At 37.6% G+C, this 18,399-nt stretch overlaps 1 pseudogene; it reads left to right on the forward strand.

Annotated features, from left to right (window-relative positions):
- The first annotated feature begins 12,277 nt into the window (after positions 1–12,277).
- LOC101105024 (olfactory receptor 4C15-like) lies at positions 12,278–13,309 on the forward strand (annotated as a pseudogene).
- Positions 13,310–18,399: the final 5,090 nt, after the last annotated feature.

Below are 18,399 nucleotides of genomic sequence, written 5' to 3' on the forward strand. Positions count from 1 at the left end.
TTTCACCTTGCTTATAGTTTCCTTTGTGTGCAGAAGCTTTTAATTTTAATTAGATCCCATTTGTTTATTTTTGATTTTATTTCCAGAATTCTGGGAGGTGGATCATAGAGGATCCTGCTGTGATTTATGTCAGAGAGTGTTTTGCTTATGTTCTCCTCTAGGAGTTTTACAGTTTCTGATCTTACATTTAGATCTTTAATCCATTTTGAGTTTATTTTTGTGTGCGGTGTTAGAAAGTGATCTAGTTTCATTCTTTTACAAGTGGTTGACCAGTTTTCCCAGCACCACTTATTAAAGAGATTGTCCTTATTCCATTGTATATTCTTGCCTCCTTTGTCAAAGATAAGGTGTCCATATGTGTGTGGATTTATCTCTGGGCTTTCTATTTTGTTCCATTGATCTGTATTTCTGTCTTCGTGTCAGTACCATACTGTCTTGATGACTGTGGCTTTGTAGTAGAGCCTGAAGTCAGGCAAGTTGATTCCTCCCGTTCCATTCTTCTTTCTCAAGATTGCTTTGGCTATTCGAGGTTTTTTGTATTTCCGTACAAATCTTGAAATTATTTGTTCTAGTTCTGTGAAAAATATTGCTGGTAGCTTGATAGGGAGTGCATTGAATCTGTAGATTGCTTTGGGTAGTATACTCATTTTCACTATATTGATTCTTCCAATCCATGAACATGGTATATTTCTCCATCTATTAGTGTCCTCTTTGATTTCTTTCATCAGTGTTTTATAGTTTTCTATATATAGGTCTTTAGTTTCTTTAGGTAGATATATTCCTAAGTATTTTATTCTTTTCATTGCAATGGTGAATGGAATTGTTTCCTTAATATCTTTTTCTACTTTCTCATTATTCGTGTATAGGAATGCAAGGGATTTCTGTGTGTTGATTTTATATCCTGCACTTTTACTATATTCATTAATTAGCTCTAGTAATTTTCTGGTGGAGTCTTTAGGGTTTTCTATATAGAGGATCATGTCATCTGCAAACAGTGAGAGTTTTACTTCTCCTTTTCCAATTTGGATTCCTTTTATTTCTTTTTCTGCTCTGATTGCTGTGGCCAAAACTCCCAGAACTATGTTGAATAGTAGTGGTGAAAGTGGACACCCTTGTCTTGTTCCTGACTTTAGGGGAAATGCTTTCAGTTTTTCACCATTGAGGATAATGTTTGCTGTGGGTTTGTCATAGATAGCTTTTATTATGTTGAGGTATGTTCCTTCTATTCCTGCTTTCTGGAGAGTTTTTATGATAAATGGATGTTGAATTTTGTCAAAGGCCTTCTCTGCATCTATTGAGATAATCATATGACTTTTATTTTTCAATTTGTTAATGTGGTGAATTACATTGATTGATTTGCAGATATTGAAGAATCCTTGCATCCCTGGGATAAAGCCCACTTGGTCATGATGTATGATCTTTCTAATGTGTTGTTAGATTCTGATTGCTAGAATTTGTTAAGGATTTTTGCATCTATGTTCATCAGTGATATTGGCCTGTAGTTTTCTTTTTTTTGTGGCATCTTTGTCAGGTTTTGGTATTAGGGTGATGGTGGCCTCATAGAATGAGTTTGGAAGTTTACCTTCCTCTGCAATTTTCTGCAAGAGTTTGAGTAGGATAGGTGTTAGCTCTTCTCTAAATTTTTGGTAGAATTCAGCTGTGAAGCCGTCTGGACCTGGGCTTTTGTTTGCTGGAAGATTTCTGATTACAGTTTCAATTTCCATGCTTGTGATGGGTCTGTAAGATTTTCTATTTCTTCCTGGTTCAGTTTTGGAAAGTTGTACTTTTCTAAGAATTTTTCCATTTCTTCCACGTTGTCCATCTTATTGGCATATAATTGCTGATAGTAGTCTCTTATTATCCTTTGTATTTCTGTGTTGTCTGTTGTGATCTCTCCATTTTCATTTCTAATTTTATTGATTTGATTTTTCTCTCTTCGTTTCTTGATGAGTCTGGCTAATGGTTTGTCAATTTTATTTATCCTTCCAAAGAACCAGCTTTTGGCTTTGTTGATTTTTGCTATGGTCTCTTTTGTTTCTTTTGCATTTATTTCTGCCCTAATTTTTAAGATTTCTTTCCTTCTACTAACTCTGGGGTTCTCCATTTCTCCCTTTTTAGTTGCTTTAGGTGTAGAGTTAGGTTATTTATTTGACTTTTTTCTTGTTTCTTGAGGTATGCCTGTATTGCTATGAACTTTCCTCTTAGCACAGCTTTTATAGTTTTCCGCAGGTTTTGGGTTGTTGTGTTTTCATTTTCATTCATTTCTATGCATATTTTGATTTCTTTTTTGATTTCTTCTGTGATTTGTTGGTTATTCAGAAGTGTGTTGTTCAGCCTCCATATATTGGAATTTTTAATAGTTTTTCTCCTGTAATTGAGATCTAATCTTAATGCATTATGGTCAGAAAAGATGCTTGGAATGATTTCGATTTTTAAAAATTTATCAAGGTTAGATTTATGGCCCAGGATGTGCTCTATCCTGGAGAAGGTTCCGTGAGCACTTGAGAAGAAGGTGAAATTCATTGTTTTGGGGTGAAATGTCCTATAGGTATCAATTAGGTCTAACTGGTCTATTCTATCATTTAAAGTTTGCATTTCTTTGTTAATTTTCTGTTTAGTTGATCTGTCCATAGGTGTGAGTGGGGTATTAAAGTCTCCCACTATTATTGTGTTATTGTTAATTTCCCCTTTCATGCTTGTTAGCATTTGTCTTACATACTGCAGTGCTCCTAATTTGGGTGCATATATATTTATAATTGTTATATCTTCTTCTTGGATTGATCCTTTATAAAAAAAAAAAGAAAAAAGAAAAAAAAAAAGGAATGATTGTAAAAATAGCAAAGATATATCTGGCCCTTTCTCTGGTGTTGTGGGCAGTGTGGGGTCACTTCCAAGGCGATTCCCTCTATTTAACTTCTTCTGTTTGCTGGTCTCTTCAGTGTCTGGTTTCCATCCTGACACAGGGTGGACATTTTTTTTTTTTTTTTTTTTTTTAGGCTCACTTGTTCAGTCGTGCTGTGGGGAGGGGCGGATGCTGCAAACAAGACTGTCGTGTGCATGCAGTGTCTCATCCCCGCTGGGCCTGTCCCTGCTCGAGGCGCACAAACCACTCTGGTTCTACGATGCTCAGCCAGGAACCGTCTGAGGCCGGCCCTAGGCTGCGTGCACTTCCCCGGTCTAAGCCGCTCAGGTTCGGCACTCAGGTAGCCCTCAGAGGTGCAGATTCGGTTGGGACTTCGTTTTGTGCCCTTCCCAGGTCCGAGTAGCTCAGGTGTTTGGCGAGCGCGGTCATGGCGACTTGTCGCCTCTCCTGTCTCTGCTGCTCAGTTTTCTGGGTGTACCACTGGCACCCCTTGTGAGGCAGATGGTGACTGTCCAGCACCCCCAGAAGTCTTAGCAAAGAAGCCTGCTTGCAGTTTGGTAGGTAAAGTCTCTCTGGGGCTGCGATTGCCTCTTTCCAGCCCTTAGGCTCTGGCTGCCTGTCCCTGGCGGGGGATGGTCTGCAGCCGGCTATTTCTGTTCCATCCTTTGTTCTGTGCGCGGTCCTGGCGTTGTCTTATGTTCAAGCTTTTCGCGTGGTAGCTATCCCACAGTCTGGTTTGCTAGCCCAAGTTAGTTCGCTCTTGTTACGCATGGGGCGTTCCTGCCCGATTCTTACAAAGCACTGCAGCCCGTGCCTCCTGTGCCTCCCTGCCCTGCCCCTACTTGTTAGTGGTGGATGCAGGCATCTGTGCTGCTTTTCCACTGGGCGGGGGGGGGGGGGGTGGTGGTGGTTACTGTTGGGCTTGTTTGGTTTGAATTATTTATTTATTTTTCCTTCCTGTTATGTTACCCTCTGTGCTTCTAAGGCTCACCACAGACTCGGCAGGGAGAGTGTTTCCTGGTGTTTGGAAACCTCTCTTCTTAAAATTCCCTTCCTGGGATGGAGCTCCCTCCCCACCTCCTTTGTCTCTTTTTCCATCTTTTATATTTTTTCCTACCTGTTTTTGAAGACAATGATCTGCTTTTCTGGTTGCCTGATGTCCTCTGCCAGCATTCAGAAGTTGTTTCGTGGAGTTTGCTCAGCGTTGAAATGTTCTTTTGAGGAATTTGTGAAGGAGAAAGTGGTCTCCCCATCCTATTCCTCCGCCATCTTAGGACCACCCCTTGTACTTTTAATTTTAAAATTATGGCATATCAAGATCATGTACAGAGAGAAGAAAAGCAGATTCTGGGTTAATGAATAGCTTTTTCCTGAAAAACATTCACACATAAAAGTTGTTACTTTTAGTAAGCATGACTGTTGCTCTAGTCCCCACACAGTACCCGCCTTTGTGACTGGTGCTCTGCCTTATCCCAGAACTCATTTTTTGCATTTAGTAAATAAACAGACATTTCACCGCAGTCTGCAAAGGGACTATGTTCTGTCCTAATTTATACAGTTTTCTCTTTCTGAATATGAAGGGAATTGAAAGCACCTAGAAACAGAAGCCCAGGAGAAGCCCCCCCCCCCCCCCCTAAAAAAAAACACAACAAAACACTGACTGATTGGGGTCATACAATTTTTACACTTGAAGAAGTCAAACCATAAATAACTGCGTCTTGGAAAAGTATAATGATGGGAAATGTCCATACCCTGAGGGAAACTGAGATTCAATCCTAAGGTTCATGACCTCTCAGGGAAACCTGTTTAAATTCCACTTACAGGTCAAGGATGAAAGTTTTGCTTCGTTATGTTTTCATTGAGACCACAGTGAAGACAGTGTTTGAGAATCAGTAGGGAAAATTCTTTACCACATCTACCAGGATTGCAACATCTCTCTCTCTTAGATGTAGAAGTAAGACTTAGAAATTTTATGTCACATTTTGACCAGCTGTTGAATGGGTTTTTCTCCATAGAGAGAAGGATATTACCATTGCCAGGATTTTCAAGAGATTGACACAGACTGAGAATTATAATTCACATTTTTGCATATTCACAGGTGATTTTAAATTGTGATGTAGTACGTAAAATTATGGGTGTTGTGATGCAGGCTACCAAGTTTAAGACAAGCTGTGGTCTATCACTTGTTTGGGTACATTTGGGCCAGTTCTGTAAACCTTTTTGCCCTCAGAATGTTTATTTTTAATGGAGATTATATGTTTACAAGGCCAAAGGATATGGAAACAAATAAAATAATACATGTGGAATTACTTAGATAGGACTTTAAATTAAGTGTTGAATATATAGCAGCTGTTTGAATACACACATTTTTGGAGGGTTATGTGTTTCTATGCAAGTCTAATGAAATTAGAGCTATCATCAATTTTTTATCTTCAAGTTAAATCCAAATAACTATAAAATGCAACATCTGAGTATTTTTGTTAGAACTGGTCGATTGCATTTTATTTACTGTTTCTGGAGATCTTATCATTTATCATTATTGTTTCTTAATTTGTTATCATTTACTTATTCTTTCTTTATATGTTATATTTATCATTCTTTTACCGCTCATCCTAGTGTTTTAGATTTAAAAAAAGTGGACTACATAATGCCTATGTAGAAGGAAGCTGATTTATTTAGAGAACTATTGATCTATAATACAGTAGTGAATCTACTACAAAAAGCACTAAAGAATGGCCCAGGAAAGGACATAAAGGGTAATAGTGTCTTACTCAACTGATAGAGCAGAGTTTTGTTTTGTTTTGTTTTTTAGAGCAGAGTCTTCTGATATTAAATTTGCTCATTTAATTGTCTCTATGTACACTTGATGTCATAAATAGCATTAAATTTCTGCTGCAGAATTGTTCAAGAATATTTAAATGGCTGAAGTTACTAACTGCCTTAATGCTAATTGTTGTGGCTTTTTCTCTCTCTTAATATGAACTAAATAACTAAGAAAACAGAAAGATAATGGCTCAGGCATCCATCAGGAAGGGCACAGGTAGGAACATTGAAAGGTTATTTTTCTAAATTCCCCAAATAGTAAGAGTATATAATTTGAGACTTTTAGAGAAATCAGCAGAGCAATATTGAGGGGAGAGTAAAAGATATGAAATCTGAAGAGAACACATTTCTCAGGCCCTAAAGGAAAAGAAGATGCTTAAATAGATGAAAAACTAAACTATTATTGTTAGAGTAAATAACAATGCAGGATAAAAATGCAGAGGATTCAAGGAATTTAACAGGGAAGGTAATTAGAATGGGTTTTTAATCTATTATTTTAATGTTAAAATATAATTAAAAAACGCAGCATATAATGACATCGCTATATTGACTGTGTGAATCACAATCAACTGGAAAATTCTGAAAGAGATGGGAATACAGACCACCTAACCTGCCTCTTGAGAAATCTGTATGCAGGTCAGGAAGGAACAGTTAGAACTGGACATGGAACAACAGACTGGTTCCAAATAGGAAAAGGAGTATGTCAAGGCTGTATATTGTCACTCTGCTTATTTAACTTCTATGCAGAGTACATTATGAGAAACGCTGGACTGGAAGAAACACGAGCTGGAATCAAGATTGCCGGGATATCAATCACCTCAGATATGCAGATGACACCACCCTTATGGCAGAAAGTGAAGAGGAGCTAAGAAGCCTCTTGATGAAAGTGAAAGAGGAAAGCGAAAAAGTTGGCTTAAAGGTCAACATTCAGAAAATGAAGATCATGGCATCTGGTCCCATCACTTCATGGGAATTAGATGGGGAAACAGTGGAAACAGTGTCAGACTTCATATTTTGGGGCTCCAAAATCACTGCAGATGGTGACTGCAGCCATGAAATTAAAAGACACTTACTCCTTGGAAGAAAAGTTATGACCAACCTAGATAGCATATTCAAAAGCAGAGACATTACTTTGCTGACTAAGGTCCATCTAGTCAAGGCTATGGTTTTTCCTGTGGTCATGTATGGATGTGAGAGTTGGACTGTGAAGAAAGCTGAGCGCCAAAGAATTGATGCTTTTGAAGTGTGGTGTTGGAGAGGATTCTTGAGAGTCCCTTGGACTGCAAGGAGATCCAACCAGTCCATTCTGAAGGAGATCAACCCTGGGATTTCTTTGGAAGGAATGATGTTAAAGCTGAAGCTCATGCGAAGAGTTGACTCATTGGAAAATACTTTGATGCTGGGAGGGATTGGGGGCAGGGGGAGAAGGGGACGACTGAGGATGAAATGGCTGGATGGCATCCCTGACTCGATGGACGTGAGTCGGAGTGAACTCCGGGAGATGGTGATGGACAGGGAGGCCTGGCGTGCTGCGATTCATGGGGTCGCAAAGAGTCGGACACAACTGAGCGACTGAACTGAACTATTACTAATTTCTCATATAATTTTGAATATTGTATTTGTTTCATAAAGCTATTATATAAACTATTTATAAAATAGTTATATCAGCTTTAAATTAGACATAGAAATTTCTATATTATTTTCAGAATGATCAATAATGTTGCTGCCAAAATGAATCGGAAGAAAACTGAGTAACGGTAAGAGTCAGGAGGCAAAATTTCCAGGGTCCTGGTCAGAGAAGGCAGTGGCACCCCACTCCAGTACTCTTGCCTGGAAAATCCCATAGATGGAGGTGCCTGGTAGGCTGCAGTCCATGGGGTCGCCAAGAGTCAGACACGACTGAGCGACTTCAGTTTCACTTTTCACTTTCATGCATTGGAGAAGGCAATGACAACCCACTCCAGTGTTCTTGCCTGGAGAATCCCAGGGACGGGGAGCCTGGTGGGCTGCTGTCTATGGGGTCACACAGAGTTGGACACGACTGAAGTGACTTAGCAGCAGCAGCAGGTCCAAAAGATGGTTCAGAGCCCTCAGGTCAGGTAGGAAAGGCCCTCAGCAATCTTCTGCACATCTCCAGTGTCTGAAGAATATAGCTCTCAGGGAAGGGAAGTCTGTGAGATATTTTCTCAGAAATATGAACAGAACAAGCTGTTTCCAAGAAAAACGTATGAAGGGAAAATTGATAAGGAGGGCTAGGCCTATGATTTGGCTATCTGTGGATTCTTTACACCAGGAAAATACTTACAGTGCAAGATTCTAAGTTATGTTAGCATGTTGGTTCCACCAGTACAAATTAATTACACTGGATAAGTAATAAAATTATCCTCAAACATCATCTTTTCCTGAACAAATATTTAGATAATAAATAATACGATGTTGTGGGGTTTAAAATTGATTTTTAACGTTAATTTTTCTTGTTATTATTTCAAAATGCATGTTGAAAATAAAGTCTCTACTATCTTCATACATTATTAATGAATAGGGTTGCTATAGTTTTTCATTTAACATGCTATAAAAATTCTTCACCAAGTATGCCCTTATGTTATTAATTAGTGTTTTATTCATAGCATGTTTTGTTATTTATTTATAGTAGACTGAGTTGCATAAACATTTTATTCAACATTTTAGATATTTCTGATTTTTTCATAAATGAAATATCATCTCCATAAAACTTACATCACTTTATTTGACTCTTAGAATAATTTTTAGGGTTGGGGTTACTTGTATAAAAAATATAGCCATTTTTATGACTCTAAAACTTTTGCTAAAACATTTCCCAATTAGATAATATGAATGAAGCTGTTTCATTGCAATTTAGAAACATCGTTTTTTAAAAACCTGACTTAGAAACCTATTTTATTCTTATGATAGATTCTTCAGTGCACTTTGTATGTATAAACACTATTTAAAAAATAAAGTTTATATCAATATTTCGCATCTTCCTATTGAATCATACATTACAAAGCAGTTCATAGTAACTGTCTTATTTGACTCACAGGTCAACAGCTTGAACAAATGGTACTCTGTTTTATCGGAGAGGACTCAGAAGCTTCGTGGTTTCTTCAGTGACACATGACTATAAACCTGTAGCTTCTAGAATTTTTATATTGGAAACAGCAATTATTATATTATTTTAATTAACTTTTCATTTTGGAATAATTTTAGATTAATAGAAAAGTTGCCAAGATAATACAGAGTTTCTGTCTACTCCTTAATTATTTTCCCTTAATAATTATCATCTAACCTTACTAACAGTATATTTGTCAAAACTGTGGAATGAACATATATTATATTACTCTTAAAGATGCACAAGATTTTAACCATGTTTCACCAACTTTTCCACTTCTATTACTTTTCTGTTCTAGGGGTCAGTCCAGAACAACACAGCACGTTTAATTACCTTTTAAATAATTTATAATCGTAAACCTTGTGTTCATAAACTTGGAGGACACTGTCCTCTCCATTGCCTAAGTATTAACAGTAGCTTTGGAAATTCCTTTTATCTAAAAAATATCAGTTTGATTTGTTCATATTTAATGAGCATTTGATTCTAAACTAGTATTTCTTAGACACTTCCCAGATTAGGGAAGTACAGAGCCTAAGAATTACTTGTTAGATTAATACAGAGCCTTGCTCTTTCTCTCCACTGTTTGCATTATTTGATTTTCTTTGTACAATGACACTACCTGAAAAAGAAGTGGACACCTGAGGATCTGGGCTTCTTAGGTGATGTTAATGGTAAAGATACCTGCCTGCCAATCCAGGAGATAGATGAGATGCAGGTTTGATCCCTGGGTCAGCAAGATCCCCTAGAGAAGGGCACGGTAATCCATTCCAATATTCTTGCCTGGAGAATCCCATGGACAGAGGGGCCTGGCAGGCTACAGTCCATAAGGTCACAAACAGTCAGACACAACTGAAGCAACTTAACACCCACACATGCAAACATGAAGGTCTGAAGACTATAAAATTGTACTCAGGGATTATTAAAGACTTAAAAGTGTTGCAAATTTAAACGATAACATATCTTCATTGTGGTAACCAATAAAACTATTTTATATTTTTGAACATGTAAAAGGATGAGTAAAGATATTTGTAAGCCTAGATCATGGTAAAGCATAAATTAGGAGCAAAAGGATTGTCATCTTTGCTCTGTGTCAAAGGCTCTGGGAGCTTGTTCGCACTTAATGGCACTTTTCTCCAGTACATCTAACTGCATTAATGGTTTTATCAATATCAATATTGCCTTATCAGATTCTTCCAAGAACCTTATCAATAAGTATTGTTATTATACACAATTACAGAATAGAATCTGAGCTCTTGAGAATTTTAAGTAACTTTTCTCATCACATAATATAAACTTAGTACAAGAGCTTGGATTTGAACCTAGGTCTCTATGAATCTGAACTTGATGTCTTTATTTCATTTCATTGTCTCTGCATATATTGATAGTCTTTACTCTTTCATAGTCATTAACTGATAGAATGATCTTATAAGGTTTGTTTCATGTCCTTGTTTGCTTGATGACATAGCTGAATATGGAGTTCAGAGTACAGACCCTGTTTAGAAATGTCTAGTACCCTGGAAACAACTTATTTTAAAGTAAGAAAAAAGAAGTGTTGCATATACATCTGTATATTTGCTAGTTTTATTCATATTTTCAATCATTTTTGTTAGCTGTCAGTATTATTCATAAAAATCAACTCATTTTTAATTCTTTCAGAAAGCCCAATATTCTTCTACTTCCTTATTTAACAAGCATAGATAGTATGTATATGTACACACACACACACACTCACTTGCCACTTAACTGATTAATTTCTCATATGTACAAGGAAGGACACAATCATATTTCACTCGTTGTTTAGCAGTAAAGAATCCATCTGCCAATGCGGGAGACACGGGTTCAATCCCTGCATCAGGAAGATCCCCTGGAGAAGGAAATGACGACCCACTCCAGGGTTCTTGTCTGGGAAATACTATGAACAGAGGAGTCTGACAGGCTACAGTCCATGGGGTCACAAAGAGTCAGACATGACTGAGCGGCTAAACAACGACAAAGGACATGGTCATTCTTCAAAGCGGTGTCTCGCTATAAGAAATGGAGTCAAAAGTTGAAGCAAATATCTGGATTACTAATGGAAAAGCTTTCTGTGGGTAAGCTGTTCGGCTTTTTAAGTGACAGAAGAGTCACTAGAATCAGTAAGGGCATTTTATCATAAGCCAGCAATTTCACATTTTCCAATTTGACCCTCATTATAATTGTATGAAATGGGTAGGGACGTTATATGTGAATCTCCCTATATTACAGTAAGTCATATACATTTGAAACAGACACATACTTGTGAGTATTGCTTGATCTGATGGGCCACCTTGAATAAATACTTAACAGTTAGTAAAGCCTCAGGCTCTGACTATAGTCAGCATTCTGTTTCTGTTCTTACCCATGTGGTTACTGTCAGTTTGTATCTGTAAATAATCCGGCCTTTACCTTCTGAGTCTACATCACTGGCTCCGTGCCCTTCATTAAGAAGCATCAGTCAAGCATGAACACAGGAATCAGGTTATAACCTCTACAGTGAATGGAGACTCTAGATAAGCCCCTCCTGCTCTGAAGCTCTTGCTAGAAAAATTTCTGCTTCTTTCCCTGTAGAGTCAGTCACTTCCATGCTGGAGTCAGAGTTTCTGGGTTAAAACTCCAGAGCCAGCATTTGTTATTTCTTTAATTTTATCTCTTTAAGCATGGGCTTCCTACCAGTAAAACTAGGTAATAAGATCTGACATGGACTGTTTTCTAGTCACTTAACTCTGAACACTGCTTCCTTGCATTATTTAACTTAGTCATCATAATAGTACATATTAGTAGGTATTGCTTATTTTTATCAGCTTCTATTCTTGTTGTTAAATAATGAGTGAAAAGAAAGCCAACTTAACACATGGATATTTATTATGTATTAGTCTACAGCAAGGTGTGTTCCCAATGATCATTCTTTCTTTTTTTTTTTTGAAGAATGAATTAGTTGATTTTAAAGTCTCAATTTTTTTAGATTTAAAAGAAATAACTAGGAGTATGGCCATGATCCAAGCACTTCTTCAGTTTTGCCTTATTTCTCCTTCTATCTGGAGATAAGAAAGTCACCTGATCACGGAGGACATGCAATTCCCCCTTCTCCCACCGATGCACAGGGCAGGCGTGGCCAATAAACTGCTCTTTTCCTTTCCTCAGATCATGGATGTGGCTTCAGAACTCGTCTCGCAATTCACTCCAGGAAACCAGTACTATTAACATATGACCAGAGTCGGCAGTTTAGATAACAACTATTTCTTATCCCCACCCCAGGTGGATACCTACCCTTCTTCTACATTGAAGTTCTATCTTAAAACATTTAACAATTTATCTAAGCTTCAATTCTTCCTGGTATCCCCCTACCACCTTCAACTAATTTCTAGCTTTGTGTTCTCAAGGAAAAAGTAAGCACAAGAACATAAGTCAATTTTTCACATGGATGCACCGATTTGTTGATGACTATAATGACTCCAAAAACTGGTCTGAGACACATTTGTCTTTCTTCTAACTGTAGATTCTACATGCTCACTGTGGTACCTTTCACCTTTTCCTTGGAAATTATGCAAAACCAAAGCTTTGTAACTGAGTTTGTCCTCCTGGGGCTATCACAGAATCCAACCATGCAGAAAATAATATTTGTTGTATTTTTGTTCATTTACATTGCAACTGTCGGGGGCAACTTGCTAATTGTGGTGACCATCAGTAGCAGCCCAGCACTCTGGGGCTCCCCCATGTACTTCTTCCTGGCTTTTCTGTCCTTCCTGGATGCATGCTTCTCCTCCATCATTGTCCCAAAGATGATTTTGGATGCTCTCCTTTGGAGGAAAACCATTTCTTTTGAAGGCTGCATGACCCAGCTCATTGCTGAACCCTCCTGTGCTGGGGTGGAGGTGACTGTCCTCAGTGGCATGGCCTATGACCGCTATGCGGCCATCTGCAAACTGTTGCACTATTCTTCTATCATGAACCGCAGACTCTGTGCCCTTCTGATGGCAGTAGCCTGGACAGGGGGCTTCGTTCACTCCATGATACTGATTCTCTTCATTTTCCAGATGCCCTTCTGTGGCTCCACATCACTGATCATTTCATGTGTGACTTGTACCCACTGCTGGAGCTTGCCTGCACTGACACTCACATCTTTGGCCTTTGGTAGTCACCAACAGTGGGTTTTTTCTGGCATCTTAATCTTCTCCTTGTTGCTTGTCTCCTATGGGGTCATCCTGCTATCTCTGAGAACCCACAGCTCTGAAGGGCAGCAGAAAGCCCTCTCTACCTGAGGATCTCACATTGCTGTTGTGATTTTGTTCTTTATCCCATGCATGTTTACATATGTACGACCTCCATATTCTTTCTCCTTTGACAAAATGGTAGCCATATTTGACACCATCCTAACTCCCTTATTCAATCCTTTGATTTACACTTTTAGGAATAAAGAAGTGAAAAGTGCCATGAGGAAAGTGTGGGACAGGATAATGGTGCTTTCTAATGAAAAATAAAACATTGAAAGTTGAGTAAAAAATTCAAATTTTCTAATCAGACAAAAATTTTATATGAATGAGCATTGTTTGACTGGGGATAAAGTAAGGTAATATTATAAAAGATAACATAAGTTCCAGGAACTAATTTAGTTTTCATTCTTAGATCATGTATGAACTCTTATTTGGAAATTCAATAACCTCAAATGAAAATTAAGAAGACTTGAATTTTATGCTTACTTAGAATCTGAAAGTCAAAAAAGAATGAAAAAATTACTCACTTCTTGCTACTCATTTGATATTTTGGAAAATATTTCTGGAGGGAAAACAAAATGATCTTAGAGATTAGGTTTTACATATATAAATGTATATATATCAATGAACTTTTTGCCCAACCTAATGTATCTGCTGTACAACTGAAAATAGCAAAACAGAGTTGATTGTAAATCAACTCTATTTTAAAAAATAATAAACAATAGAAAGAAAAACATTAACATATTAATGTTTCAGATTTGCCAAAGAACTGTAATTATTGCTGACATTAGCCCTTTGATATTGATGATAACCATAATTCACACTTTGAAAGTGAAAGTGACATCGCTCAGTCATGTCCAATTCTTTTGTGACCTCATGGACTGTAGCTTACCAGGTTCCTCTGTCCATGGGATTTTCCAGGCAAAGGTACTGGAGTGGCTTACCATTTCCTTCTCCAGGGGATCTTGCCGACCCAGGGATAGAACCCTGCTCTCCCTCATTGCAGGCAGATGCTTTACCATCTGAGCCACCAGGGAAACCTGTTCACACTTTGATATAAAACAAACGAGAGTAGTTAGCCACACATATTTCATCTATGGGCTTTCAACTGCCTTCAAAGACTTCTAGAGCTCTAGAAGAGATGAACTTAAGGAAAGTTTATGGGGAAGAGAACAGAATTGCCTCATATCAAGTCATATAAATTGAAGTTAACCAATTGTCCCCAAGGCTTGATTTTGCCCTTGGACTGTTTGAGCTAGGTAGCTCATTGCATATCACTTGGAACTAGTCTGGAAGAAACAGCTTCCTTGGAGCTCCTGAGGCTTAAAGCCTACCTTAAGCATTCGCAAACTTTTGTGTGAATTTCTATAAATATGCAGTACAGGAAAAATAAAACACTTAGCCTCATGATTTTTCACACACACACACACACACACACACACACACACACACACACAAAGAGATACAGTGGGAAGGAAGCTGGCCACAGAGGCATTTATTTCTCAGACTGTGGGAATAGTTTACACCAGTTAAGTTTCCAAGAACCGAATTAAGAAATTCACTCCATTTTCAGAGCATTCTCTCTGCTCCAATACAGACCTTGCTGTTCTGTCTGACCCAGTGTTTCCAGGAAGGAGCTGTGTGAATTATGGCTACATGAAGAGTTCCCTTTCTCCATAAACTCTTTACATCCCATCATCACTTGTGATAGAAGGCAATGATAAATCTCAATGAAGTATAGTTTGTGTGTTTTATTCAAGCTTCACATAATTCACCTTCTAAGTAAATCAAAGTTGAAGATATGAAAAATGCACTCTATTGGAAGTCATCTGTTTGGTTGTAAGAAAAGAGGTAAGTTTCTCAGTCTGTCTGAAATATTTTCTTCCGTGCTGTGCTTAGCCTCTCAGTCGTGTCTGACTCTTTGTGACCTCAGGGACTGTAGCCTGCCAGGCTCCTCTGTCCATGAGATTCTCCAGGCAACAACACTGGAGTGGGTTGCACTCTTCCAAGTGATCTTCCCAATCCAGGGATTGAACCCAGGTTTCCTATATTGCAGGCAGATTCTTTACTATATACTTCCCTGGTGACTCAGATGGTAAAGCATCTGCCTGCAATGCGGGAGACCCGGGTTCAATCCCTGAGTTGGGTAGATCCTCTGGAGAAGGAAATGGAGATCCACTCCAGTCCTCTTGCCTGGAAAATTCCATGGACTGAGGAGCCTGGTAGGCTACAGCCCATGGGGTCTCAAAGAGTCAGACACGACTGGACGACTTCACTTTCTTTTCCTGACTTTCTTTACCATCTGAGCCCTAAACACGGATCTCTTGGGATCTATATTCAGTGTGCCTTCTAACAAATGACAGAGCTCCTAGGGAGAGTTTCTACCAATGAAGAATTATGGTGGTTCAGGCTTCCTAGGCCTTCCCTGGATTCAGCACATAGCTGAACTACCTCTCAAATGCATCTCTGCTCACAGAGGCTGCAACACACTGAATGAAGGCCAGCTTGGCCGAAGTTTCTCTCTTGGGAGCTCCTGGTTCAAAGTTCACGGTCAGTGCTGATGTTTCTGGGACAGAGCATGAAATTGGGCTCCCCTTTCTACACACCTGGGTTTTCAAGATCCTCGGCAATCCTTGCTACAACACACAACAACAATCTCTCTTTAATCGGGGTAAGTGATGGTGTGGTTGTTCAGGGAGAAAGAAGCTGAACTGTGGGATGAACTCTTGGCTGAAACTACTTTCTCTAAAATCTTTGCTCTCCTTCCCACGCTATGCCTTTCTATATCCCATCCCCGACTCTTCTTTCCCTGGTACCTGCTCCCTCCTCTCTCCTGTTCTGACTACATTAGTCTGCTTCTTTCCTCCTCTTCACTATTATCCAGTTAGATCTTTATTTTCTTTTGCTTTGATATTAGCCTCAACATGCAGTTTAATGAACTTGCTTTTGGAGCCAGGACAGAAATTTAAGATATCAATTGTCATCCTTCTCTAATTACTCATCATTTCTCTTTTCTAAGATGCAGTCCACGTGATGATTAGGATTTGATATTTTATATGACATGTAAGGAGAATGCTGAGGGGAGCCTGCCTAGTAACATCCCTTTCTAGTTCTAGCCTAAGTGCCTTAATTAGAGCACTCCTTATCACAGCTCATGCTTTGTAAATAGAAATGGATGAATCACACGGTCAGTTACCTTGCCAAAATACACACACACACACACACACACACACACACACACACACACACACACACAAACTATAGGTCAAATGAAATAACACAAGCAAAAACTTGTTTGAATGATAAGATTATGGAACAAGAATATTTTATCCTGAATTGCCTTATTCAGTCATATATATATATATATATATATATATATATATATCACATATATATTGCTACAACACACAACAATCTCTCTTTAATTGGAGTAAGTGATGGCATGGTTGTTCAGGGAGAAAGAAGCTGAACTGTGGGATAAACAGTTCATATATATGATTGAATATATATATATATATATATATATATATATATATATATATGGATCAAAGGAGATAGAGGCAGATGTTTATTTAATTTAGGAAGAATGGAAGAATTTTGGCACCAAATATACTTGAATTGGTTAACATTTCAGTAGGTAAAAGGAAAATGTAAGGATCAAGGAAGTAAAAAGACCTTCTGTAACCATGATGCCCTCCCAAATCAAAGAGGCAGGGTGGTCTAGAGAAGTTTGGAGATAATGGCTGAACTCAGTAGTAAAGTCCTCAGGTGGTGTTGATCTGATCTAATGCATACATCTTGTCAATGATGCTTTCCTGTCTGTATGTCTCCAAATCTTCTCTTTGCTTACTTAAAATAAAATAGAATTACTTGAACTGGATATTGTGGTTGTTTGTTACCTACCCAAAATTTATCTCTTCAAACTTTTGGATTCAATGAGAGTGTAACTTTTAATGAAGGGGACATCTATTTTTTCCTGAAGTAATGCATGTTCCCTTTCTAAAAGTATTTAATCACTCTTCTATCCTAACTCCTCCTCTTCTCACAACAAAGGGCTCACTCTTTTTTGTTTTTATCCCCTACCAGAAACCTTATGTATTAAAAGTAAATAATCATTGATTTATTTTCTTTTTTAAATAATCATCAGAAAAAAAGGAAACTTCCAATAAGAGTTTGCGATTATTGTGATAGTTCTAATTTCTCACAGTGAACTAATATTATTTTAGCTCACCTGCAAGGAAAACCTAATTGTATTTAGATGTGTAACTTTACTAGAGTTAAATAGTTTGATTTACTGATATTAATATATTTATCTTATTTAGGGAAACCCTTTGTAAACGTTTTGAATATTTAATTTTCAGAGAACCTTGTTGGAAATTGCAGTTTAACTCAATTAAGGCCATAATTTCACTTATTTCCCATGTTTAAACCTTTAACGACCAATCAATTTATTTTCTAGCATTTTTTCTGATATGAAATTAAAATTCACTTGGTTTTATCGCAGAGTTGTGTGTTGTTTTCAGTGATTAAGAATCTTAATCTTAATTAAGATATGTTATCCCTCCAATGTGGTTGTGAGAAGGTTGAGGACATCTCTTCATGCTCTATAAGTTGACTCCAGCTATGAGTAGGTTCTCAGCACACGTTTGATGACTGAGTTGATAGTGTTATTGAATCACCAAAGAACTAATGATTAATCAGAAAGAGGACGTGTACATCAAAATTCATGTTAAAATTTGTTTCATTTGACATTAATTTTTTTTTAGTTTTTATTTTTTTAATTTTAAAATCTTTAATTCTTACATGCGTTCCCAAACATGAACCCCCCTCCCACCTCCCTCCCCATAACATCTCTGTGGGTCATCCCCATGCACCAGCCCCAAGCATGCTGTATCCTGCGTCAGACATAGACTGGCGATTCGATTCTTACATGATAGTATACATGTTAGAATGCCATTCTCCCAAATCATCCCACCCTCTCCCTCTCCCTCTCCCTATTTGACATTAAATTTTAAAGGCATGATTGACTAAAATGGAAATGTGAGCGTAAAATTGATAGAGTTTATTGCATAGTGTTGAAAAAAAAGAGCTCAAAACTTGAAGATATAAAATATTAAAAAGACAAAACTTACAAAATTCAAAACAAATAAAATATAAGAAATTAAAATATACAAAAATGTTATACTGTATGGCTAATCAAAATATATATTTCATAATGTTAATTCTGTTAACTAAGCAAATATAATAGTGCCTCAAGTTAAATTTTTATTTATAATTTATAATTTTATTTATAATTTATATTTATAATCTAAATTTGTCATATAGTTATAGTTTTAGAAACAATGGAAAATGATCTA

The sequence above is a fragment of the Ovis aries genome, chromosome 15, assembly GCF_016772045.2.
Source record: "Ovis aries strain OAR_USU_Benz2616 breed Rambouillet chromosome 15, ARS-UI_Ramb_v3.0, whole genome shotgun sequence".
NCBI lineage: Eukaryota > Metazoa > Chordata > Mammalia > Artiodactyla > Bovidae > Ovis > Ovis aries.